The sequence below is a fragment of the Chiloscyllium plagiosum genome, chromosome 11 (genome assembly GCF_004010195.1).
Source record: "Chiloscyllium plagiosum isolate BGI_BamShark_2017 chromosome 11, ASM401019v2, whole genome shotgun sequence".
NCBI lineage: Eukaryota > Metazoa > Chordata > Chondrichthyes > Orectolobiformes > Hemiscylliidae > Chiloscyllium > Chiloscyllium plagiosum.
The window spans coordinates 87990867-88017752 of NC_057720.1; the positions used below are offsets into that span (position 1 = coordinate 87990867).

General features: G+C 41.5%; 1 protein-coding gene and 1 non-coding gene across 4 annotated transcripts in view; both read right to left on the reverse strand.

Annotated features, from left to right (window-relative positions):
• astn1 (astrotactin 1) overlaps positions 1-26886 on the reverse strand; it is a 2190072-nt gene that overhangs the window by 1230614 nt on the left and 932572 nt on the right. The gene's annotated exons all lie outside the window — the stretch shown is intronic.
• On the reverse strand, positions 24497-24569 carry trnam-cau. Its single transcript has one exon. It is a non-coding gene; the product is annotated as a tRNA-Met (tRNA).

The window sequence follows — 26886 nt, forward strand, 5'->3', positions numbered from 1 at the left end:
CGGTGTGGAGTTGTTGGGCCGAAGGGCCTGTTTCCACACTGTAAGTAATCTAATCTAATCTAATAAAAAAAAGGGGTAATTTGTCGTGGGTGTCGAAGGAAATAAAGGGTGCTATCAAATGGAAAGAGAAGGTATACAAAATGGTCAAGAACAGCAGGAAATCAGAAGATTGGGAAAACGTTAAAGGTCAATAGAAAGCCACAAAAAGAGCTATGAAGAAAAGTAAGATGGAACATGAGAAAAAACAAGCTCAGAATATAAAGACAAATAGCAACAGTCTCCATAAATATATAAAACAAAAAAAAGTGGCTAAAGTAAACCTTGGTCCTTTAGAGGATGAGATGGGGCATTTAGTTATGGGATGTGATGAAATGGCTGAGGCATTTTCCAGGTATTTTCTAATGGTCTTCACAGTGGAGGACATTAATAACATGCCAGTAAATGACAAAGAGATGAAAGTGGGTGAGGACTTGGAAACAATCATTGTTATGGAAAAGGTAATGTTGAGCAAGGTAATGGAGCTAAGGATAGATAAGTCCCCTGGCCCTTATGGAGTGCAGCCCTGGGTATGAAAAAAGATGGCAGGAGAAATAGCAAGGACACTGGTGATAATTTTCCAAAATTCACTGGGGCAGTTCCAGCAGATTGGAAAATAGCAAATGTGACATCACTGTTTAAAAAGGGAGGTAGACAAAAGATGGAGAATAATAGACCGGTTATCCTAACCTCTGTAGTGGGGCAGATGCTTGAGTCTATTATCAAATAAGAAATAGCAGGGCATCTGGATAGAAATCTGGATAGAAATCTGGATAGAATTGTGGACTTTACCAGTTTTCCACATTTCCCCTTCCCCACCTCACCCCAGTTCCAAACTTCCAGCTCAGCACTGTCCCCATGACTTGTCCTACCTGCCTATCTTCCTTTCCACCTATCCACGCCACCCTCCGCCCTGACCTTCATCCCCACCCCCACTCACCTATTGTACTCTATGCTACTTTCTCCTCTATGCTACTTTCTCCTCACACCCACCCTCCTCTCATTTATCTCTCCATCCTGCAGGCACTCTGCCTCTATTCCTGATGAAGGGCTTTTGCCTGAAACGTCGATTTTCCTGCTCCTCGGATGCTGCCTGAACTGCTGTGCTTTTCCAGCACCACTCTAATCTAGAATCTGGTTTCCAGCATCTGCAGTCATTGTTTTTAACCATAGAACTTGTCTCATTAGGCAGACGCAGCATGGGTTTATCAAGGGCAGGTTATGCTTAACAGATCTATTGGAATTCTATGAAGACATTACGAGCAAGGTGGACAAAGGGGACCCAGTAGATGTGGTGTAACTATATTTCCAAAAGGCTTTTGACAAGGTGCTGCACAAGAAGCTGCTGCATAAGATAAGGATGCATGGCATTACAGGTAATGTATTAGCACGGGTAAAGGATTAATTGATTAACAGGAAGCAAAGAGTGGGGATAAATGAGTGCTATTCTGGCTGGAATTCAGTGACAAGTGGTGTGCCTCAGGGATCAGTTTTGGGACCACAATTATTCACAATTTATATCAATAATTTGGAGTTAGGTACCACATGTAGTATGTCAAAGTTTGCAGATGACACTAAAATGAGTGGTAGAGCAAAGTGTGCTGAGGACTGTGAAACTTTGCAGAAGAATATAGGTACATTAAGTGAGTGGGCAAAGGTCTGGCAGATGGAATACAGTGTTAATAAATGTGAAGTCATCCATTTTGGTAGGAATAACAGTAAAAAGGATTATTACTTGAACGGTAAATCGTTGCAGCATGCTGGTATGCAGAGGGATCTGGGTGTCATTGTGCATGAATCACAGAGGGTTGGTCTGCAGGTCCAACAAATAATTAGGAAGGCAAATGGAATTGTGTCCTTCATTGCTAAAGGGTTTAAGTTTAAAAGCAGGGAGGTTATGTTGCAAATGTACAGGGTGCTGGTGAGGCTACACCTGGAGTACTGTGTACAGTTTTGGTCTCCTTACTTGAGAAAGGATGTACTGGCACTGGAGGGGGTGCAGAGGAGGTTCACTAGGTTGATTCTGGAGTTGAGAGGAGAATAGACTGAGTAGACTGGGATTATATTCTTTGGAATGCAGAAGAATGAGAGGATATCTTACAGAAACAAATGAAATTATGAAGAGCATAGATAAGATAGAAGTAGAGACGATGTTTCCACTGAAACTAGGACAAGAGGGCATAGCCTCAAAATTAGCAGGAACAGATTTAGGACGAAACTAAGAAGGTACTTCTTCACCCAGAGGGTTATGAATCTATGGAATTCCTTGCCCAGTGAAATAGTTGACACTACTCCAGTAAATGTTTTTGAAGCTAAGACAGATTTTTTTGAACAACAAAAGAATTAAGGGATATGGTGAGAGCACGGGTAAGTGGATCTGAGTCCACAAAAAAATCAGCCATGATCCTATTGAATGGTGGAGCAGGTTCGAAGGACCAGATGGCCTATTCCTGCTCCTAGTTCTTATGTTGTCATGAATGCCTGGCTGAGTTTAAAATCAAAAATTCCTGCTATCGTCAGAGTTTTGGAGTTCATAACTTGGTTAACAGTTTAAAGGAATAGCTGTCATTGATGCGCAGCCTGAATATAAGTTTCTGAAGTTCTGATGAAAGGTCACTGGATGCAAAACAATAATTCTGCTTTCCCTTCACTCATGCTACCCAACCTGCAGAGTTTTGCCAGCAATTTCTGATTTTGTTTCTGATTTCCAGCATCTGTAGTTCTTTGGATTTCTGAACATATGTTTCTTTGTTCATGTAAAGGATCAACCACTCGAGGAATTTTAGAGCTTGAATGGGTTTCATGGTTAGAAACCTTTTCCACGATAAAGTATGTATAAGTGTCAGATGTATTAAATGATTGGAATTATTTTTTATTTCTACATAGTTTTTGAGGTTGTGATAGATGCTGTGAGAGTGGTCTAAAGAGAACATGGCGAGGGAATGAGTTGGCATGTAATACCCGAGTGGGATGGGAGAAGATCAGAAAGTCTAACAGCATCTTAAATAATTGCGAAAAAGATCTAAAGAATCAAGACATTTTTTCTCACCAGCTCATCCCAACACTTGCCATTTCCATTGAGTTAGTAACCCAACTTATCCTGCCTCCACAAAGAGAAAACCTGGACTAGCGAAACCATTTAAACTGAGAAGGGTCTGTTGAGTTCAGGAAGTTACTAAATAAAGCTACCCATCTCACTACCAATCCCTCTCCTCATAAAGGCCTGTTAAACAGACTAATATTCACTGTGAGAGAAAATGCTGGAAAACCTCAGCAGATCTGGCAGCATCTGTAAGGAGAGAAAAGAGCTGACGTTTCGAGTCTAACTGACCCTTTATTGCTACCTTTGCTTCTGGAGCCATGACTCACCTTCTCTCAGCCCAGTATAAATACCTCCCTATTTCCCCCTTTTTTAGTTTTGACAAAGGGTCAGTTCGACTCGAAACGTCAGCTCTTTTCTCTCCTTACAGATGGTGCCAGACCTGCTGAGATTTTCCAGCATTTTCTCTTTTGGTTTCAGATTCCAGCATCCGCAGTAATTTGCTAATATTCACTGTGAATTCAACAGGTCTTCAGACATTAACAAGATTTTACTGCAAATCTATAGTTAAACACAGAGACAAATCCCCATCTTTACATTCTGCACTCGTTCCCTCTTCAGAAGTCAACTCCCCACTGGGAAAGAACCCAGCATTTTGTTTTAAATTTTGAAAAAAAAAGCATTACCAAATTAACCAAACACAAAGCTCTTTATTATTACGACTTTTGTCACCCAGCAATTTGTCAATTAACTAGATAACACCCAATTAGCGACAAGTAAACTACAACAAAAAGGTGGGAAAAACAAGGGAGGGAACTGAATCAAAAAAATGTTGGAATGAGGAGATAATGCTCTCCAGCCCCCACATTAAGCAAAGAACCATTTGCTTAATATGTAAACACCCACCACTAAATTAACCAAACAACTATTTAGCAGAAAAAGAACTGCAGGTGGAAATTTAATGGCTAGCTAGCAAACATTCTGTGTGGAACCAATGGGATAAAATACTAAAATGTGTCATAGAAACGTCAAATAGATTGGACTGTCATATCTTGTGGCTGTGCACACTCAAGGAGCTGATAACTTCTTGCTCAATACGAAGCTTGTTCTGAGAGTCGCCGGACACAAAACATTAACTTTGCTTTTTTCCTATAGATGTTGCCAGATCTGCTGAGTTTTGCCAGTGATTTTGGTTTTTGAGCAAGCTACCCTTGTGTGGGTTATGTCCCAGCTGCAGATGCATTTGGCACTTTTGTCCTTTGAAGAATACACAAGGACAGGGATTAAAAAACAAACTTCAATTCTGCTGGAGTGTGCTAGTGGGACTGGACATAGTTGTGTCTTCCAGCTTGTACTCTGATTCTACTGTGCTGTGATTGCCAAAGAACTATTCCCTAGTCATCCCTGTGTTTTGGGTAAAGGCCCTCTCTAACACTGAGTGCTGCAAGTCAGCTAGCTCGTAGCCAGATGAGAGGGAAACCCAGAATGATGGACTTCAATCATAGTCAAAAGAATCAGAACCACAGAATCCCAACAACGTAGAACATTACAGCACAGTACAGGTCTTTTGGCCCTTGATGTTGTGCCAACCTGTGGAACCAATCTGAAGCCCACTATTCCATTTTCGTCCATACGTCTATCCAAAGACCATTAACATGCCCTTAATGCTGACGAGTCTACTACTGTTGCAGGTAGTATGTTCCTGTCCCTACTACTCTGGTAAAGAAACTACTTCTGACATCTATCCTGTATCTATCACCCCTCAATTTAAAGCTATGTCCCCTCATGCTAACTACCACCATCCGAGGAAAAAGGCTCTCACTGTCCATCCTACCTAACCCTCTGATTATCTTATATGTCTCAATTAAGTCACCTCTCAACCATCTTCTCTCCAATGAAAACAGCCTCAAGTCCCTCAGTCTTTCCTCATAAGACCTACCCTCCATACCAGGCAACATCCTAGTAAATCTCCTCTGAGCCCTCTCCAAAGCTTCCACATCCTTCCTGTAATGCGGTGACTAGACCTGTACGTAATACTCCAAATGCGGCCACATCAAAGTTTTATACAGTCGCAGCATGACCTCATGGTTCTGAAACTCAATCCGTCTACCAATAAAAGCTAATACACCATGTACCTTCTTAACAACTGAATCAACCTGGGTGGCGAATCACAGAAACTCATGATGACAAAACCAACATCAACATGACAGGTCATCTCCACTGTAACAGTTACAATGTTCAACTATCTACCCTTTACAAACAATTCATATATTGTTCCTTTTGAATTTCCATCTGTTAGACCTATCTCTAACTTTTCATCTGTGTGCACGTATGTTGTATTTAGTCATTCTTATCACATGTAGTAATTAATAAGCTCATTACTTTTCTTAATTCAAGTAAAGCCTCGCTGAATTGGATCCTTTTTAAATCCTTTCATCTGAGAGAAAGATATCCACAATGGGGGGGCATCCTTCTGAAACTAACCTTCTTGCAACTAACTGAGGAGTCAGGTGAATAAAGAAGAGGAGTCAGTTCATCTCTCCCTCATGTGGGAGCTTAACAGTTTGGGATATCCCATCAAGAACCATAATGATTTGAGGAACATCAGACACAATCTGGTGATTTCAGCAAAATTAAATCAACAAACAGATTGATTGACCATTTTCAGGTGGATTCTGAAAAGAAAGAATTGATTAGGGAGTAATAAACTCATCAAGGGAATAATTTGGATCTTCTTTAAGAAAATTGTTTTACTGCAAAGAAAGCTTTGTGGGAGAAATTTGTTGGCACACTATTACCTAAAGGGTTACTACACAGACATCATGAATTCCAGCTGCAGTGTGTCACCCATATATGCCATTGCTATAATTGAACAATATGAATTGGACACACATGTAACTGCATACTCTCATAATATTATTGGTTACGTCACACTTACAGATTTATCCTTCTTTAGTTCATGAGAGGAAAAGATTTCCATGAACAAGGCAAGAAGCAAGTACGAAAGGGTGTTTGGCCCAGGTAGCCTGGAATGAAGATTGGTCGATAAAAAAAAATCACTTTGCAGTGGGCTCCTTTAGAAAATAAATAAGTTGGGTACAGAAAAGAAAAATTCCACTGAGGGGGGTAAACGAAAGGAAGCTAAACCTAGAATTTCCAAAATGATGAAGGAATCCATATAAACAATATCAACAATATACCCCTCATCAACACCCTTCATTACTTCATCAAGAAAACTCAATCTAGTTTGTCAGATATGATTTGCATTTAGAAGTCATAATCTTGGACAAAATGAATTGTCACTGGAAAAATTACAAGTTGGTAAATGGCAGCATGTACTGATTTGCTAAAAGCAAATCAAATCTGACAAATTTGATTGAGTTTTTTTGATGAAGTAATGGAGACGGTATGTGTGGGTGGTACAGTCGATCTTTAGCACATGGTTTCAAAAAAGATTTAATTAAGACTTTCAGGCCAGCTAGCAAAATAAAAAAAAATAGGCTGTAAGGGACAGGGACAACATGGATACTAAATGAGTTAATAGGGTCTTGTGATGCAATGGTAGTGTCCCTACCTATGAACCAGGTGGCCTGGGTTTAAGTCCCACCTTGCCCTTTGTGTATGTCATAACGTATCCAAACAGATTGAGTAATATAACTGCAAAAATAGTTGAAACCGGAGGTAGGGACTTAAATGTCAGAAATAATCAGCTGGTCACAAACCTGAAACATTAATTCTGTTTTTCTTTTTTTTTAAAAAGATGCTGCCTCACGTGTTGAACATTGTGTGATAGTGATTGTTTTTCTTCAGGTTGGCGTCAACTAATGGTTGATGTCTCTCCTGTGTTGGTATTGGGACTGTGGTGTTAATCATATATAATCAATGGCCTGGATTTGTGCATACAGGGCATAATTTCAAAGCTTGTAGAAGTCAGAAAACTTTCCAAGTTGTAAAACATGACAAAAGCTGTGCCAGATTTCAGTAGAACACAAATAGACTCATGAAATGGACAGTCACGTGATTGATTAAACGTAATATAGAGAAGTATGCCTTCTGGAAGGACGATTAAGGAGATGTGATATAAACTGAATGGTACAATTTTTAAAGAATGTGCAAGGAACAGTGAGTCCTGGAATTCACACACAAAACTCTTTAAAACTATCAAGACAAGGGTATTGAAAAAATGTGTGCAGGACCCTGCATTTATAAGTAAAATAAACTGAACAAGAAAGATAGTTTTTTTCATATAAATCACAGGCAGGCCTCAGCTGGAGTATGTGTCCTATTCTAAGCGTAGAATTAGAAATAATGACAAGGACTCAGGCACAGAACAGTGTCAATTAACTAGAATAAGCCCAGAGATAAGGAACAGCAGCTATACACAGAGAACAGAGAAGGCGAGATATTTCAGTTTATTGCAGGGAAAAGTTAGGGGGATCAATTTATGAAGGTTATATAATAACAATGGGTTTTGTTCAATTTTTATTTCCCCTCATTGTTTCAAGGAATGCTGGCATCACTTCAATGATCAGCATTTGCTGTCCATCATTAATTGTCCTTGAACTGACATTCCAACTTCGACAATTATCATGCCTCAGTCTACTCGCGATCATTTGTAAAGTGATGGAGGTGTCAACAGTGCTGTCAAACAGGATCCATAATAATCTGCTCACACAAACTCAGTTGGGTCCTACCAACTCCTGACGTCTTTGCAGCCTGAATGAAAGATCTGAATTCCACAGCTGCAGAGAGTGCAACAGTATTTGAGGCCACATTTGACTGAGTGTGGAAGCAAGGATCTGTAGCAAAACTAGAGGCAACAACCATCAGGGGAGACTTTCCAAGTCTTGGGGAGGATGGCTGGGATTATTGGTCAAGGAGTCTCAACTCTAGAACATCCCCACAGGAGTTTCTCAGATTGGTGTTCTCGATCCAAACATCCTCAGCTGCTTCAATGGACTCACATCCATCATCAGAGCACAAGTGGGCTTGTTAGCTAATGATTACACAAGGTTAAGCATCATTCACAGTTCTTTGGATACTGAAGCCATCCATGTTCAAATGCAGCAAGAGCAGGAAAAAAAATCCAGATTTGGGCTGATAAGTGCCAAGAAACATTTGCATGACCCAAACATTAGGTAACGATCATTTCCAATAGGAGAGAATTTAACCATCACCCTTTGACATTAAATGACATGACATCCCCTGAATCTCAATCAACATTCTGGGGTTACCACTGACCAGAAACTGAACTGGACTAGCCATATAAATACAGTGTCTACAGGATCAGGTCAGAGGCTGGGAATCTTGTGACAAGTAACTCACTTCCTGACTTCTCAAGGCTTCTTCATCATCTTCAAGGCATAAATCAGGAGGTGATGGTATACCCCCGACTTGCCTGGCTGAATGCAGCTTCAACCATGTACAAATCACTTGACAGCATCAAGGACAAAGTAGCCCGTTTGATTGGCAACACAACCTCAAGTATCCATTCCATCCATTACCAATTCACAGTTTGCATCATCTACAAGATGCAGCATCCACCAAATCCACGTTAACTACCATCAAGAAGGACAACCATGACAGATACACGGGAACACCACTACCATCTTCTAGTTTGTCTTCAAGCCAAGCACCATCCTGACTTCAAAACATCTTTCTATCCTTTCATTGTCACCTGCTCAAAATCCTGGAACTCCCTCCCTAACGTATAGCAGCGGTTCAACATATCGGCTCACACCACCTTTTCAAGAGTGACTAAGGAAGGGTAATAAGTGCTGGCCAAGCCAACAAAGACAATATCCTGAAAATGAACTTCTAAACAAAAGTTTAACATTAGTGAGCTAGATGACTTTTAACAGTGATTGTCAATAGGTTAAAGGCTATCTTTATTGAGATTCACTTTCATTTTCAAATGTGTTGCTACCGTGGTGCAATTTGACCCCTTTGCCTCAGAAACTTACCCAGGGTCTCAGTGACTTGCCCAGTGACAGTACCATGAGAGCATCATCTCCCCACTAAATAGAGAGAAATCCTTTTTACTGCCTGGGAGGTCATTAACCAGGTTACACAGATCCAAAGGGTTGGCATTACAAGATTATAATGGGACAAAATGGAGTCCGGACCAAAAACCCAGTGAGGTAGCCTGAGGGGCCTCTCTTCAATGTTAACTCACTTGGTTGAAGTCAGGAAGGTATTTGTAGAGGTTGAGCGAGGGATTAGGGAATCAACGTGGTCAGTCAGCAGTAGGGATGTAGGTTTGGAGGTAGTTGATGCTGTTGCTTGTATGCTTACCAATGAGTTAGACTAGGATTTTACTGTCGAACATTTCCTGGGTAACCTTTCAGTTAACTAAGTCTGAACTGGTTGAAATCTGTGACTCTAGCTCAGAGTCAGGCTTTCTTGGACAGGTAGGGTAATTTCCAATCAGAGGTTCTGTTCTCCAAGGCATTTTCCACAAACTCAGTGCATTGGGTTTTCCCAACATCGATCTCTGGTTATATGATCAATTTGGGTGTATCCATAGGCCAGAAACCTAGGTATTTTCCAGATTGCTGTATGCGAGAACAGGTAAGCTGTCTAGTAACAGATCAATATTATCAGCATGGAAATGTTTTTGGATGAGTTGGAATAAAACGTCTAGTGGATAATACAGCACACCATGGAGCTCTTGTGGTACATAGGTACTGCCCAACCCCTGGGCCAGGTGATGTGTGTTCTGGATGTAAGTTTGCTCACTGAGCTAGAAGGTTCATTTTCAGATGTTTCATCATCATACTAGGTAACATAATCAGTAAGCCTTTGGTGAAGCGTTGATGTTATGTCCTGCTTTCTATTTATGTGTTTAGGTTTCTTTGGGCTGGTGATGTCATTTACGGTTCTTTTTATCAGAGAGTGGTAGATGGGGTCTAAGTCAATGTGTTTGTTGATAGAATTCTGGTTGGAGAGCCATGCTTCTCGGAATTCCCATGCATGTCTCTGTTTGGCTTGTCCTAGGATGGATGTGTTGTCCCAGTCAAAGTGCTGGCCTTCCTCATTTGTATGTGAGGATACTAGTGAGAGTGGGTCATTTTTTTTGTGGATAGTTGATGTTCCTGGTGCCTAGCTTTCTGCCTGTTTGTCCAATGTAGTGTTCGTTACAGTTCTTGCAAGGTATTTTGTAGATGACGTCTGCTTTGCTTGTTGTTTGCATAAGGTCTTTTAAGTGTGTTGATGGGTTTATGCGCTACCATGATGCCAAGAGATCTGAGTAGTCTGGCAGTCATTTCTGAGGTGTCTTTGATATAGGGGAGAGTGGCTAGGATTTCTGGGCATGTTTTGTCTGCTTGTTTAGCATCACTAATTGATGGAAACCTAAACACATTAATAGAAAGCCGGGCATAACACCAACGCTTCACCAGAGGCTCACTGATGATGTTACCTAGTATGGTGACGAAATGTCTGGAAGCAAACCTTCCAGCTCAGTGAGCTAACTTACATCCAGAACCTCAATCTGAGCTACAAATCTTCTCAAAAAGTGTGCATTCATTTCCCAGTTCCTCCAGAGGCATCGTATAACATTTCTGAATAGGTAAAAATGCAGCGTATATTTCATAGTAAAACTTTGATATGCTGTGATATCTTAGTTTGAGCTAAATAAAGAGGCTGAATAAACTGGGGCTGTTTTCCCGATGCATCAGAGGATGAGGGCTGACCTTGTAGAGGTTTATAAAATTATGAGGGGCATAGATAGGGTAAATAGACAAGATATTTTTCCAGTGGTGGGGAGTCCAGAAGTAGATGATATATGTTTAAGGTAAGAGGGGAAAGATTTAAAAGTGACCTAAGGGGCTATTATTTCACGCAGAGGGTGATGTGTATACAGAGTGAGCTGCCAGAGGAAGTGATGGAGGCTGGTACAATTACAGCATTTAAAAGACATCTGGATGGGTATATGAATAGGAAGGGTTTAGAAGATCATGAACCAAGTGCTGGCAATTAGAATAGATTAGTTTACGATATCTGGTCAGCATGGATGAGTTGGACTGAAGTGCCTGTTTCTGTGCTGTACATTGCCATGACTCTAAGTATTAATGTTCAATCTATTTCCATTGCTTTTATATATTGAGTCTAGACATGAATTGAGATGGATAGCATGTTTACTCAAGGAGTTTTAGGAGCTCTTGGCTGCAATCCAATTGTCTAATTATTTTACAAATTCTTGACATTGCTAATAAAGCTGCTTTGAAGGGTCTGATTATTTACTCATGGAATTCTAGGGGCTCTTATTTGCAATGCAATCATCTAATTATTTTACAAATTCTTCGCATTGTTAATACAGCGGCTTTGAAAAGTTGGTTTATTTAGTCAGAGAGTTTTATGAGCTATTCAATGTTTGCAACAGTTATAAAGGCTTTTGTACTGTGTCAGGAGTATCACCGAACTCAGGAATACTCTGTTAACTTAGATGTGATTCAATCTATCCGACACTAATCATCAACAACTCTCCATAATCACCATCTCTGTTTTAACACACCCAGCTGTCATTTCTTCTCAAATCTTACAATCATCCCGTGACCCTGCAAACAACATTGTACTCAACACTCCCCTCTTAAATGTTCTATTCCAAAGTGTATGAATTTACCAGTCACCTCAGGTACATCTCTCCTACAGCATTCCGCTGTGAATCAGGCTGACTTTGGATGGGGAAAGCAATCAAAAACACACATACCAGGGCATTCATCCCCATTAGGGCTCCTTTCTCCAGCCTACAAATTCCACTGGCGGCTGTGATTCTCAGTTGCTTAGTCTAACCAGGTCATACAAATCAATGGCGCTTCCAAACCATTGAAAAGAAACTGCATTGCACATTTATATAAGAAACTAATTGAAAGCGCTCTCAAAATAGATTAAGTCACATCTCAAAATGCTTTTATGCTCTTGTTGAAACAGCAGCAAGACAGCAGCGATGAAGAAAGCACCTTTAATGTAGTAAGACAATATAAAGCATTTCACATGAGTTTAATCAGATCAATAGTAGCTCAGAGAGTGAGGAACTATATTGCTGTTCAAAGTTGATTCATTTGATTTTGTGTGCATTTCTTTTTCATGATAAATCAAATGGTAATTTAATCAGAAATACATGGTCCTTCAGTGTGACATTTGTCTCCTTATTATGAGTTTTCAAGTACAGGGTTTGCAGCTCCCATTTTTCCTTCTGGACTCCTCAGTAAAAGGGTAGATTGTTGGACATTTAACTTACATGTCGAGAGTGTGGCGCTGGAAAAGCACAGCAGGTCAGGCAGCATCCGAGGAGCAGGAGAGTCGACATTTCAGGCAAAAACCCTTTATCAGGAATTAATGCTGCCTGACCTGCTGAGCTTTTCCAGCACCACACTCTCAACTCCGATCTCCAGCATCTGCAGTCCCCACTTTCTCCTAGTTGATTATAACCTCACATTAAACTGACAATGTTTTGTCCATTGGAATTACTGATCGCCCCCTGGATATTCTCTATTGTAGTGAGTATGATGAAGAACGTTGGGATTGACCTGAATTGCAGCTCAGAGTTTTTCTCCCCCTTCAGCAGCTGTTATCTATTTTATTTTCTGCTTGGTTGAACTCATGTTAAGCTCTAATAAAAAGTTGCACCTGAAGCGGCAGCTATCTTTCTCTTACATACCTGGGAGACCTTGTAATGTCATTCCATTATTTTCTGAGTTTATTATAAAAGAAACACATCCCGGCAAGTTCATTATAAGACAACCTAATCTAAGAATCAATTGATACATGTAAAAATTGAGATCTTTTGATTATAACATCAACCAAAACCCATTCATACCATAACATTTACACTTAGAATTACAATCATGAAATCTTGACTGCAATTTTAAACTCTTTTTATACTTCTGCCCTATATCTTACTTTCATGATGCACATCAGAAACAGCATGTCACTTCCATTTGACAGCATCACACTGAAAATGGCTCATGTTTTCACTAGATTTCTTCTTTCCTGAATAAAAAAAATATTCTTTTTTTATCATTAACTCAGTCTCATTTTATTGTGCTCTATTGCACAATGGGCATTGCTCCATTTCAAACTATTAGCTGAAATTATCCAATATTTGTGTTTAAAGTCTCATTTTGTGTAATTATTAAAACAGTGAACTCTTACGAATTAGTAACACTGATAACAGTAAAAAAATCAACCAAGGCATTTTGTTTAAGAAATAATAAAACAAGTTCAATCTACGTACAGCAGTTCTTCTGGTTGTTTAGATGACAACTGGGCTTCCAAAGGAGACAACATTCAATCAACATTCTCTAGTGAGCGAGTTAACCTCAGAAATGCAGTTATTGAGGCATTAGTTTGTCTGTCCCTGAGACAGCAGAATGTATTAGCCAAAAATCAGGCTCTTCATCATTACAAAGTGACTTGTGGTAAACAATGAATACTGAGTAAAGACTCTACAAAGCTTATCGATGACTCTTTTCCCGGACAAAACAACGTTCGAGGTTTACATGTGAAAAGATATGCATTTCGCAGAAGCTTCATTTAAGTTGCTGCTGCTGTTTGTACAACCATGTCAGTAGCCTCAGGAAATAAGGGTCAAAACTGAGGATAGACTGGTAATTTGGGAAGACAAATAAACAAGTGAAAATTTAATGCTCATCACAACTCTGCCTATTTTTAAATTGTTGATCTGTTTGTAAAATAAACAAAGTCAGGCAGAAACCAATAAGAAGTTCATCTCAAGTAGGGAGTGAAAATCTGCTAAGAGTGGATTCTATCTGGTACAAGAATCGCACAATGGTGGTCTGAGGTAACAGACAAGCTCCTACATGACTGCTTGGATATAGTGGATTGGTCCATATTCAAGATCTCAGCATCCAAACTAAATGAATATGCCACCACCATCACTGACTTCATCAGGAAGCATGCAGAGGATTGCATTCCAATCAAGTTAATCTGAGTGTTCCCTAATTGGAAACTATGGATGAACCAGGAGATCCACTCCCTACTGAATTTCAGGTCTGAGGTGTTCAAACTGGGTGACCCTGACCGAGATAGAAAATCGAGGTACAACCTTTGCAAAGCCATCAGGGACGCCAAAACACCAGAGTCCCAGGGAGGAGAAAGTGAGGAATGCAGATACTGGAGACTAGAGTTGAGAGTGGGGTGCTGGAAAAGCACAGCAGGTCAGGCAGCATCAAGGGACAGGAGAATCGATGTTTCGGGTACAAGCCCTTCATCAGAAATGAGGTTCCTGATGAAGGGTTTATGCCTGAAACATCATTCTCCCACTGCTCGGATGCTGCCTGACCTGCTGTGCTAAACTTGAGTCCCAGACTAACCACATGGACAGACGTTGACTGTGGCATGGCTTACACGATATAATTGGCTCCAAAGTGAAGTCAAGCAGAAATCGCTGATAACAATAAATCCCTCCCCGATGAGCTCAATGCTCACTTTGAACAGAAGGTCAGTGAAATGATGTCACCTGCCCTGACTGCCTCGGGTGCAACTGTACCCACAGTCACTGTCACAGGCGTCAGGTTGGCCTTCTTAAGGTTGAACCTATTAAAAGCTACTGGCCTGGATGGAGAACCTGGCCATGCACTCTGATCCTGCATGGACCAGCTGGTAGGTGTATTTGCAGACATCAGGGTGCTACGTGTATGGAATGAGCTGCCAGACGAAGTGGTAGAGGCTGGTACAATGGCAACATTTTAAAGATATTTGGATGGCTATATGAATAGGAAGGGTTTGGAGGGATATGGGTTGGGTGTGGCAGGTGGGACTAGATTGAGTTGGGATATCTGGTCGGCATGGATGGGTTGGACTGAAGGATCTGTTTCCATGCTGTACATCTCTATGACTCTATGACTGTCTTTACTACTCCTCCCCACCTGCTTCAAGAAGACTCCAATCAAAGAGGAAGGTGGCAGAGTAGTATGCTCCAGCCAGAACTATTCTGCTCCTCCTGTTCCTTTTTCTTTTTCTCTGATTTTGCTCTTTTCTTGAGTATTTATTTTTCTAAACTTTTAAGTTTTTAAATTTATTTGGACAAGGAATGGAGGAAACAACTCCTGGACCAGAGGCCAGCATGGGGAGGTGAGTCCCAGACTAGAGGCCAGCGTGGGGAGGTGAGTCCCAGACCACAGGCCAACTTGGGGAGATGAGTCCCAGACCAGAGGCCAGCTTGTGGAGGTGAGTCCCAGACTAGAGGCCAGCTTGGGGAGGTGAGTCCCAGACTAGAGGCCAACTTGGGGAGGTGAGTCCCAGACCAGAGGCCAGCTTGGGGAGGTGAGTCCCAGACCAGAGGCCAGCGTGGGGAGGTGTGTCCCAGACCAGAGCCTAGCATGGGGAATCAGCGACCAGAGGCCAGCTTGGGGAGGTGAGTCCCAGACTAGAGGCCAGCGTGGGGAGGTGAGTCCCAGATCAGAGGCCAGCGTGGGGAGGTGCGTCCCAGACCAGAGCCTAGCATGGGGAATCAGCGACCAGAGGCCAGCATGGGAAGGTGAGTCCCAGACCAGAGGCCAGTTTGGGGGAGTGAGGCCCAAACCAGAGGCCAGCTTGGGGAGATGAGTCCCAGAAATGGCACCATCATGGGAAGGTGAGTCCCAGACTAGTGGCCAGCTTGGGGAGGTGAGTCCCAGACCAGAGGCCAGCTTGGGGAGGTGAGGCCCAGACTAGAGGCCAGCTTGGTGAGGTGAGTCCCTGACCAGAGGCCAGCTTGGGGAGGTGAGTCCCAGATTCGGCACCATCATGGGGATGAGAGTCCCAGACTGGAGGCCAACGTAGGGAGGTGAGTCCGAGACCAAACACCATCACGGGGAGGTAAATGCTAGACTGGAGGCCAGCATGGAGAGGAGGGTCCCAGAATGGAAGCCAGCAGGAGAAGGTGAGTCCCTTGCAGACTGGAGGCAAAGCGTCAACATTTGAAACCCAGTGTGGTCCAGAGATTTGGTCTAGTGCGGCCTGGAGGCTAGGTGCTGGCATGGACTGGGGTGAAAGAGGACTGTAAATTGAATACTTTCTTTTTTGTTCTTATGCTGGACTTTTACTTATCATTTTTTCAAATTTGTACTAATACTGCTATATCTGGACCTGGTTATCTCATACTTAAGTTGGAGCCATTAGTGGCGACATTGCAAACTTTTCATCGCACCCATTCGAGTGCACGTGACAATAAAGCTAATTCACTCATTCACAATCATCCCAGAGCCAAAGAAAAATCAGGCAACATGCCTTAATGATGATGAACACCCATTGGCTCTGACATTCATTGTAATAAAATACTTCGAGAGTTTAGTAGTGGCACACATCAACTCATATTGCCTTGATCCGCGACAATTTGCCTACCATCACAATAGGTCCATGGCAGACACCTTGGTCTGAAATGAACACCTGGATAACAACGACACCTACCTCAGACTCTGATTTATTGACTTCAGCTCAGACTTCAACACCGTAATTCCAACCACACTCACCTCCAAACTTTGAGTTCTGGGACTCTGCTCCCCACTCTGCAACTTGACTTCCTGACTTGCAGAATGCCTTCAGTAAGAGTAGACGAGAATACCTTCTCGACAATAATCCTCAACGCCGGTGCCCCACAAGGATACATCCTCAGCCTCTTTACTCCTAATACATTCACGGTTGTGTGGCCAAATACAACGCTAACTTCATTTACAAATTTGCTGATGATAACACCGTTGTGAGTCAGATCTCAAACAACGAGATAGAATACAGGAAAGAGATAGATAGTTTAGTGGCATGGAGTAAAAACAACAATCTCTGCAAAATGAAGGAGCTGGTTATCAACTTCAGTGAGTGGAATGGAGGACACACCCCAGTCTGTATCAATGGTGCTGCGGTGAAAGTGGTTGACAGTTTCAAGTACCTAGGAATAAGTATCACGAACGATCTAGCCTGGTCCATCAGTGTTTATGCAACAGCCAAGAAAACCCACTAATGCCTCAACTTTCTCAGAAGGCTAAGGAAATTTGGCAGATCCACAATGACTTGTACAAATGTTTATCGATGCACCATAGAAAGCATCCTATCCTGATGCATCACAGCTTGGTACACCAACTGCTCTGACCAAGACTGCAAGAAATTAGAGAGTTGAGAACGCAGCTCAGCCCATTACAAAAACTAACCTTTCCTTCCATTGACTCGGACAGAAGTTACAAAAGTTTAAAAATGCATACCCAGGGATTAAGAACAGCTTCTTTCTACTATCAGAGATGTGAACGGGCCTTTCATATAAAAAAAAGAGTTGATCTTTCTCTGCACCTTCTCCATTGCTGTAACACCATATTCTGCATTTTGTTCCATTAACCTGATGTAAGGTATGATTTATCTGGTTAGCCTGCAATACAATTCAAGTTGCAGTTGAGATCAAGTTGGGAAACTGTATGTTTATCTTTGGGTTATTCCATTTCACTGGTGGTTTATGATTGACAATTGACTCATTTGTTAAAATGCAACCCACCACATCAACAGAGCTTTCTCAAACCCATAAAATCACTTGATGTCATTTCATTCTTTTTGACTTCAAGCAGTTAACATTAAATTAATGGGATGTGATGAAGTATTTCAGTGTTGTTAGATTCCACCAGAGAATGTCAATGTGATGTCTGCAAAAAAGACAACATGTTCCCTCTATTATCTACATTTCAATCCAGAGCACAAATTAAGAATAATCTAATGAATTTTCTACTTTCCTGGGAGCAGGCTGACAGGTGGGGAACATAAATTTGCGTCTAATTTTATGCATTTTGGCAGTGAGGCAACAACCGACTCAACTGCCCTTGTGCCAAGTGATGCCCTTTCGACCTTTACTTACCCCATTGTGATCTTTTTTTCCTTCAATAGGCAGAGATCACAGCCAAGGTTTTAGTCACTTGGTGTTATTTCTCTGGCTTTTTTCCAGAAGAATGGGGTCAATTTGCCCCTCAGAGCAGCCTCCCTTGTGATGTCTTCTTCTTTCTCTGCTCTGTGGATTCCAGTCTCACTTCCCCTTTCCCACTTGCTGTGGCCTCCTAACTTGACCCTGTTGGAACACCCCCAACCCCTAACCTTCTCTCCTAATTGTGCTGCTGTGGTGACAATCACTATTGGTGCCTTAATGCAATTCCAGCAATGTTCACAGCTCTCAGTAATGCTGGGACGAGAGAATTGCTGACCACATGACCAGGGAAGACATTATGCCCTCAGCCAATTAATGCCTTTCCGTTGCTGTATGTCTCACTTTGAATATGTCAGTGTACCTTTAAGAGATGTGACATCCTCACTCTATCAATGTATGCAATGTGAGTATATAAGGTCTCAGACTCCACATTACCTTCAGTCACCTGAAGCATGACACTCTACTGGAAGCATGCTCCTCTGTTGTAAACTAATAACTTAACTTCATCCCAGACACCTCTGTGCCTGAGGAATGTAATGTTTGTATGTAATAATTCGCTGAAAAAATGTGTTTGACTCTTCAATGCACCAATATCCTCACGCAGTTTCTTACGTTACAAGGGATAACGTAAGTATGGCCCCATTAGGCAAAATATGTTGCTGGAGGCAAACTCGTGCCACCTCTGAATGTCAACTGGCTGGGGAGCAGGTTCTCTCTATTGTGTGTGTGTGTATGTGTGTGCATGTGCGCGCGTGCTTGTGTAATGCATAAATGCATGTGTAATAAAGTGATTCAGATTTATTACATAAACAGTAACACATAAAATCCAGCAGAAGCAAATATCTAAGCAGATAATTTACACAAGGTGGGTGAGACTGTCAGAATTAGATAAAATCAACAGTAGTCTTAGGGACATGAACCCCTTATCAACATAAAAAGGGCCAGAAAGAACAAATGCATGATAGTCTATCATACAAAACTCAATTCCAGTGGATAGAGCACAAAATCCTCCTCACTCCATCGGTCTATCCTCTCTGAAATAATGCAGGTCGTCATTTCATCAACATGAATTTGAATCCACAATTGACACTAAGTGAAGACGAGGAGCCTGGAAATGTTTTTCCTGAAGTTAACATGAAAGAAAGAAAGAATCCTCCAATTGCTCAGTTAAATAAGTGCGTGCAACACAGAACAGAATTACCAAGACCAGAAAGGCTTGTAGCATCATTCTCTTCTTACAGATAAGTTTGTTTACCGCAGCCAGGAAAGCAACTGATGTCAGCATCATCAGGGAATGGTAAACACAGCAGACGTGGTAACCAATATTGCTCAGTGGACAGTCCTCCAGCTTGAAAGATGCTTTACGAGCATGAGGTTTGAGAGTTTGAGTTGACTGTGATACCTTTGCGACAAGGTAGCCCATTGGTCACTAAAAATTACTTTGGCAAATTGCCAGAGAGAATGTTACTTTTAGAGTCAAAGGCTTGGGGGAAAATTGAAGGTAAAATAACAAAGAAGGATGGATGCTGGAGATCATTGCCATGGCCTTGCATCCAGTGGTAGACTGTGCGCTGATCTCAATTCCAGACTTGTCTCGAACGTAAACAGGCTGGCTGTATCTGAGCCGGTGACTGAATTGGGATGGACATCCATATCAGTGCTTCATCACTGCTCTCATTCTTCCTTCTGGGATCCCTCTGGCTGGATGGGTAATAAAAACTCAAACCTCAACAGGGCAAGGTTGCCAAGAGGAAGCAGGAGATCCTTGGTCAGGTTATTTTAGACTAGTACATCATGCCAGCTCCTCAAAGGTGTGCTGTAAGTTAAGATCACCATTTTCAAGACCTTGGATAAGATTTCTCCAAAAGAAGTCAGCTGGAAGTGGGGTTGCTTTGGGCCCTATCACAGCTTATACCATGATTCTGAGAGCCATCGCTTGGCAGAGCTGAGGAGACGCAGGTATTCTTAATCCCCCACCACTGCAGCCAGATCTGCTCTGCTTCCTTCCGCAGTGTGCAAAGTGAGGACAAAATGTCAGTGGCTATGTAGCATTGGTTTTGGTCATATGCCCATAATAACTTCATGAACTGCAATCATAAGAGCTGGGTGAGGGTCTGATAAGATTTGAAGATGTGTAAGGACCATCTGAACTTAAGGTTCAAAGGTAGAACTGTGCAGCTATGTGAGTGATTGGGTGGGGTTTAGACAGCATAGGAGGTTGGTAGAGTATTGAGTAACATGAGAGGCTGACGGGGCAATGCATGACACATGTTTTGTGGATGTGCATTAACCATTCCCATGAGGCTGTTAAATCTCTTATGGCATTGCTGCCATGTCTACAGGCCCAAATTCTAGAGAGTTGACCTTCTTACACCTTTCTGGAGTGGTCACTGAGGATTTTCTGGACTTTCACAGAATCATGTCATCTCTCCCCTCCCTGTGTTCGCCCCATTCTACATCTTTATATCTGTAAGGCAGCATCTGATAGTAAGAATCCCTCTGTCTGTTCTGGCACTTCATTTACAATTTTTTTTATCACAGCAATATTTTTGTCAAGCTTCTCTTTCAGAGAAAGCCTGTCTTGAAAAAGAGCAGGGTGCCCTGTGTTACATGATCAGCCAACTCTGCAAAGTGGTGTGTTAAGAACCAGAGATCAGTCCTGGGAGCGGAGCAGTCAGTGCCACAGTCAGGTGAGATGGGTACGACATTTTGACTGGTTCGGTTTTGAATGGGCAAACCGCGATGCTCACACTTGAAAATCTGGGCAAACAGGTCCCGAGGCGTGGGGATTTTGCAGAATACTGTTCAATGACCTGAAAGCAATGGTGACCCAAGTGCACCATGGTCACTTCCTGTCTCCCATTGTTGCGACCTCTCCCCCCCCAGTCCCAAGTGACCTGTCTCTGAATCATTCGCTGACCAATTATGCCTCAGCAATGGCCATTGCGAGTGTCAACAAGGATCTGCAGTCCTAGGGACAAGATTCTAACCCTTACTTGACAGCTTCCCAGGTGGCAGATTGTCATATACCACCTCAGGTTATGGTCCCTGCTGAATTACCTGCCACCTTTGGCCCCAACTGCAGATCACTCAAGTAAGCAGCAAAACTTAGTCCTATGCATTTTTCGAATCTCTGGCCCATGTATACAACAATATATGTACTACTTGCAAAATGGAATAAAAAAGTGTGGAAAGAAAATGAATTATTTTACTGAATACAACACAAAATGTATTACTTTAACACATCAGACAATGTGAAATCTTTCACTTGAGATATTCGTTGCTTCAAATCATTTCAGACAAATTTGATTTAAAGAATACATACAAATCTTCTCCAACCACTTAACTAACCCATTTCAGCCATGCGAGATCATAGTAATTCGCAACGGATAAAGATTAATAGCATAGTATCAGTCAATGAGTTGAGCCAGGGACTGTTAAGTGCAAAGATATTCCACATTCATTTCCTTGTGCTTACTGATGAACTATTAATAGTGTGTATTCAAATCTGTATTTCAATATTGCAGCTTTGGAATAAATTGAATTTTGTATATTGCATTAAATAAGTAAGGGTTGATAGCCTTGTTTCTTCTGTATTAGCTGTGGCAGTACCATCACCAGAACAAGTCAGCAAATGGTGCGCCCAAAAGAGGCCAGAAGGCCAGACCGAGAGGAGAAGAAGTGAGCTTGTTTATTATTGCCAGAAGATGTAGTGCTGATATAAATCCTGCAAACACTTGCACCATGGGGAATGCCTGAGGGCACTTTGATGGGGCTGAATTTCATTTTCTAAGGAATAGCTAGGCAGGAGATGAGAAAGGAAGACAAATTACATGACGGAAAGCAACCAAATTTGACTGCGTTCAACCACAGGAGCTGAGAGTGATTAGCATAGCAATATCAAAGAAATATCTAAAGCTGTTCCATCTTCATATAACAAAGTGATGGACACTTCAATAAATAATAATAATATTGTGTATTTGACAGTTATAATTGACTCAAATGTGATGTTTGTTTCTCCAATGGAGAATAGGATTTCCATGTTACAGAACATTATGCACACCAACATAAACACATAACACAAGTTAGACTTCATGTACATGTGGATACCTAATGTATTGTGGGACAAAGGCAAGTATTTTTCAGGGTCATGCGACCGCATCATTAATAGAGAAACTAATTGTAGCTTACAGCTAATGAAAACCTGAAGCTTTTGCAGAGGAGGAGATCAGAGGTCATTTCATAGAGGCAGCAACATACGTTCCATCTGTGATACTAGATTAAGTTAACAATCACATAACACCAGGTTATAGGCCAACAGGTTTATTTGGAGGCACTAGATTTCAAAGTGCTGCTCCTTCATTTGGTGGTTGTGGAGCAGGATCATAAGACACAGAATTTATAGAAATAGGATTGCAGTGTCATGGATTGTAATATTTAACAAATTTAGCTGAGTCTTTCATCTTTTAGAATGATCATGTTAGCTTTAGTTCCTTCATGTGTAAATCCCAGAACTTTTTAAAAAGTTGTATTCTCAAGATAACTTTTAACAATAGATGCCATCTCAGCTGGCCTAATATTGGGACACATATAGACTTTAACTTCACACCTTCAATGCATTATCTGAGCTGTGTCGTATGATTCTGCTCCACAACTACTTGAAGAACAAGCAGCATTTTGAAAGTGAGTGCCTCCAAATAAACCTGTTGGACTATAACCTGTGTGATTTTTAACTTCATCCATCCCAGTCCAAAACTGGCCCCTTCAAATTGTGACACCAGGTATTTAACTAAGAGATTGAACACTATGAAAAACACACTCCCTGTGTTCAAATATGTTTCACACTGGAGCATAGCAGACTGCACACCTGAACAAAGGCAAAAAGTGTAGAAACTGCAGGAATATGAAGAGAGTGACAAAGGATCCCCTGGTTGGACAGCGGACCTGAGCAGAGGTGGTAATGTATACATCCCAAATGCAAAATCAGCAAAAAAAAAGGCAAGTCTTGATGTCGTTAAGACAGCAGATAGGTGATTAGTTAGTGTGGTAGTTTATTTTTGTCCCTGAAGATCGCAGAAAAAAAAGTTAATCATCCAACAGAGGCTTGACATGGAACCTCTGGGGAGGTACCAGCTTGGGGCAGATACAGTCACATTTCCAGGTAATGACAGAGCTGCTAAATTATTATTTGGCTGAATGATTACTCTGGTGGGTTATGCTCAGTTCCAGCTGTGCAATTAACTCTAGAGAATAAAATTATAAATATTAAAGCAAATAGTGAAGTCGTGGCTGTTAAGGTAATAAAACTTAATGTACATCAGATCTCAACTCAGGATGACATTCACATAGCAACTTTAAGGAGGTAAGCTCCTTATCCATATTTCTCACACCTCAGTAGAGTTGGGCATTGTTCCCTGAGGTTCCCAGGCAGTTCTCAGAGCAGGAAATACAGGACCATCAGTTTGACTCTCAACATAAGGAGATGTCTGAAGACACAACAGATAATTACCGATAAATGGGTAAGGGAAGTAATCATCAGAGATAATTAAAAGATTATTAATGTTTTCTCAATGTGTTTGGGTAGTTGTTTTTTGAGTTAATGGATAAAGCTAGTCTGGTTCACAACACCCAACAGAATTTTGAGAACCTTTTTGATCAAACAAATCACACTATATAACTCGAAAAGATGGCTTGGTAGGGTGTCAGTGGAAATTTGATGGGGCCAGAAAGTTACCGTTAATACTTGTGGATCATCCTGCGAAGCAGACTATTATGCCACAGTGTTAAGCCCATTACCATTCAATATTTTCACCAGTGATTTGTAGAGTGGTGTTGAGAGTAAGCGATAGGTTAGCTCAGTTGGTTGGATGGTTGGTTTAAGATGCAGAGTGATGCCAATAGCACAGACCCAATTCCCTCACCAGCTGAGGTTACTATCAAGTTCCTCCTTCTAAACCTCACCTTATGCCTGAGGTATGGTGACCTTAAGTTTAAACTCACCACCAATTATCTCCCTTTCTCTTTTTCTCTACCTAATGAGAGAGCAGCCTATGGTCCTCTGATGACTGAATAGTTATACTGTTAGGAGTATGGTCAGCAAATTTTCTGATGGTACAATAACTATGTATGTGTTAAGACTGTAGAACAGGCATGGTGGCTCAGTGATTAGCAGTCCTGCCTTACAGCGCCAGGGACCCGGGTTCGATTCCAGCCTCAGGTGACTGTGTGAAGCTTCCACGTTCTCCCCATGTCTGCGTGGGTTTCCTCCGGGTGCTCTGGTTTCCTCCCACAGGTTAGGTGGATTGGTCATGCTAAATTAACCATAGTGTCCAGGGATGTCTAAGTTAGCTGTATTAGCCATGGGAGATGCAGAGATAGAAAGTTGTACACCTCTCATTCTGGTTGGACGGTGGTGCGGGATGTGGACGAGATGCGTTGGAGGGCATCTTTAATCACGTGGGAAGGGAAATTGTGGTCTCTAAAGATGGAGGCCATCTGGTGTGTTCTGTGGGCCATAGCCTTGCCTTCTCTGAGGATTGAACTCAGGACCTTCGGATTATGAGACTGACGTGCTGCCTACTGCGCTAAGAAGGCCAGAATACATCAGATGGCCTCCTTCTTTGGAGACCGCAATTTCCCTTCCCACGTGGTTAAAGATGCCCTCCAACGCATCTCGTCCACATCCCGCACCTCTGCCCAACCAGAATGAGAGGTGTACAACTTTCTATCTCTGCATCTCCCATGGCTAATACAGCTAACTTAGACATCCCTGGACACTATGGTTAATTTAGCATGACCAATCCACCTAACCTGTGGGAGGAAACCAGAGCACCCGGAGGAAACCCACGCAGACATGGGGAGAACGTGGAAGCTTCACACAGACAGTCACCCGAGGCTGGAATCGAACCCGGGTCCCTGGCGCTGTAAGGCAGGACTGCTAATCACTGAGCCACCATGCCTGTTCTACAGTCTTAACACATACATAGTTATTGTACCATCAGAAAATTTGCTGACCATACTCCTAACAGTATAACTATTCAGTCATCAGAGGACCATAGGCTGCTCTCTCATTAGGTAGAGAAAAAGAGAAAGGGAGATAATTGGTGGTGAGTTTAAACTTAAGGTCACCATACCTCAGGCATAAGGTGAGGTTTAGAAGGAGGAACTTGATAGTAACCTCAGCTGGTGAGGGAATTGGGTCTGTGCTATTGGCATCACTCTGCATCTTAAACCAACACCTTCATCCCCTCCCCCACTCACCTATTGTACTCTATGCTACTTTCTCCCCACCCCCACTCTCATCTCACTTATCTGTCCACCCTTCAGGTTCTCTGCTTGTATTCCTGATTAAGGGCTTTTGCCCGAAATGTCGATTTTACTGCTCCTCAGATGCTGCCTGAAATATTGTGCTTTTCCAGCACCACTAATCCAGAATCTGGTTTCCAGCATCTGCAGTCATTATTTTTACCGAAACCTTCATATGGCTCAGTATTTTATTCTGCTTTATAAAGTTCCTGCAAAGCACTTTAGAACACTTTGTTAGGTTAAATGTACAATACACATGTAAGTTGTTGGTGTTAATTGATTAGGTAACTCTTTCTACGAGTCAAGAGTAGAAAGTGTCAAATTCCCCCCTTCTATGTTTTTTGGTCTATATTAAGAGTATGCAGTGCTAATATAGAATATGCATACAATTTTAAGGGCACAACAACATTACTGAATACAGAACAGGAATTAACTATTATTATGCAGAGTGATCAAAAATTTACAATGAATACATAGAAGCCATACAGAGCAGGTTGGATTTTGCGTCATAATAGTAAACCTTTCAATACAAGTCAAAGCTCCTGTAAGAGATTCTTAATCAGATTGCATCTGGATTAACACATCCAATCTTGGTTACCTCATATGATGGATGATATAATGACTGTGGAAGAGGTTCAGAGATGAGTCAACTAAATGTGTTTTACTTTGCATCCCCAAGGAGAGATTACAGGAAATACTTTAAGCATTCTAGTGCATGAAGTATTCAAGCCATGGGGTAGCATAATGAACTAGCTGGTTTGGCTTTATGGTTTGCTCCTGGAAGATACTTAAACACTGCTTTATTACGGTATATAGTTTCTGCTGTATTTCTTTACTGTTCTTCTATTTAGTTTGTTGACTTTGGTCTGCCTGATCTAAAAACTCTCCTTGTTCTATTCTATCCTTGTGCATTTCATCTAAATTGTTTTTGCCATCTAACTTCCATGACATTCTTTTTCATCCCTGATAATTTTGCTCTCCTGTTGTGGCTTCAGCATAAACAAAAATCTGCTCAAACCTAATCTACCATCCACATCTTTAAATAAGCCTTCATTTAATTTCTTTAATATAACATGTTAATCTTCCATTTGTCGAAATCAAAATTAACATTCTCACATGTTTCCTCTCTAGAGGATACAGTAGAGAGATCTAGGCTGACTTCACAGCGCAGAACCGAGGGAATGCTTCACTGCCAGCAGTACCGACTTTCAGATGAGACACTAAGCTAACTGCTAGCCATAAAAGACCCAGTGGCACAATTTTGTAGAGGAGCTGGGCAGCTCTCACCTATCTTACAATCAAAGTTTATCCTGTAACCATCATCACTAAGATGCATTATCTGGTAATTGTAACGATGGGTGTGGGACCTTTGTGTGCAAATTGGCAACTGTGTATTGCATTAGTGACTATATTTTAAAAGTTCAGATGCCTTTTATAGAATTTTAACCTCCGGAGTTGATGAAAATGCACACAATGAAAGCAAGACTTTTTGTATTTATTTATTTAATTGTATATAACCCTATTATACTTTCTGTCCTCAATTCAGCCATAAAATTAACAGCTTTATGATCACTAGACTTTAAAATGCTGCATGATTTCAACATCA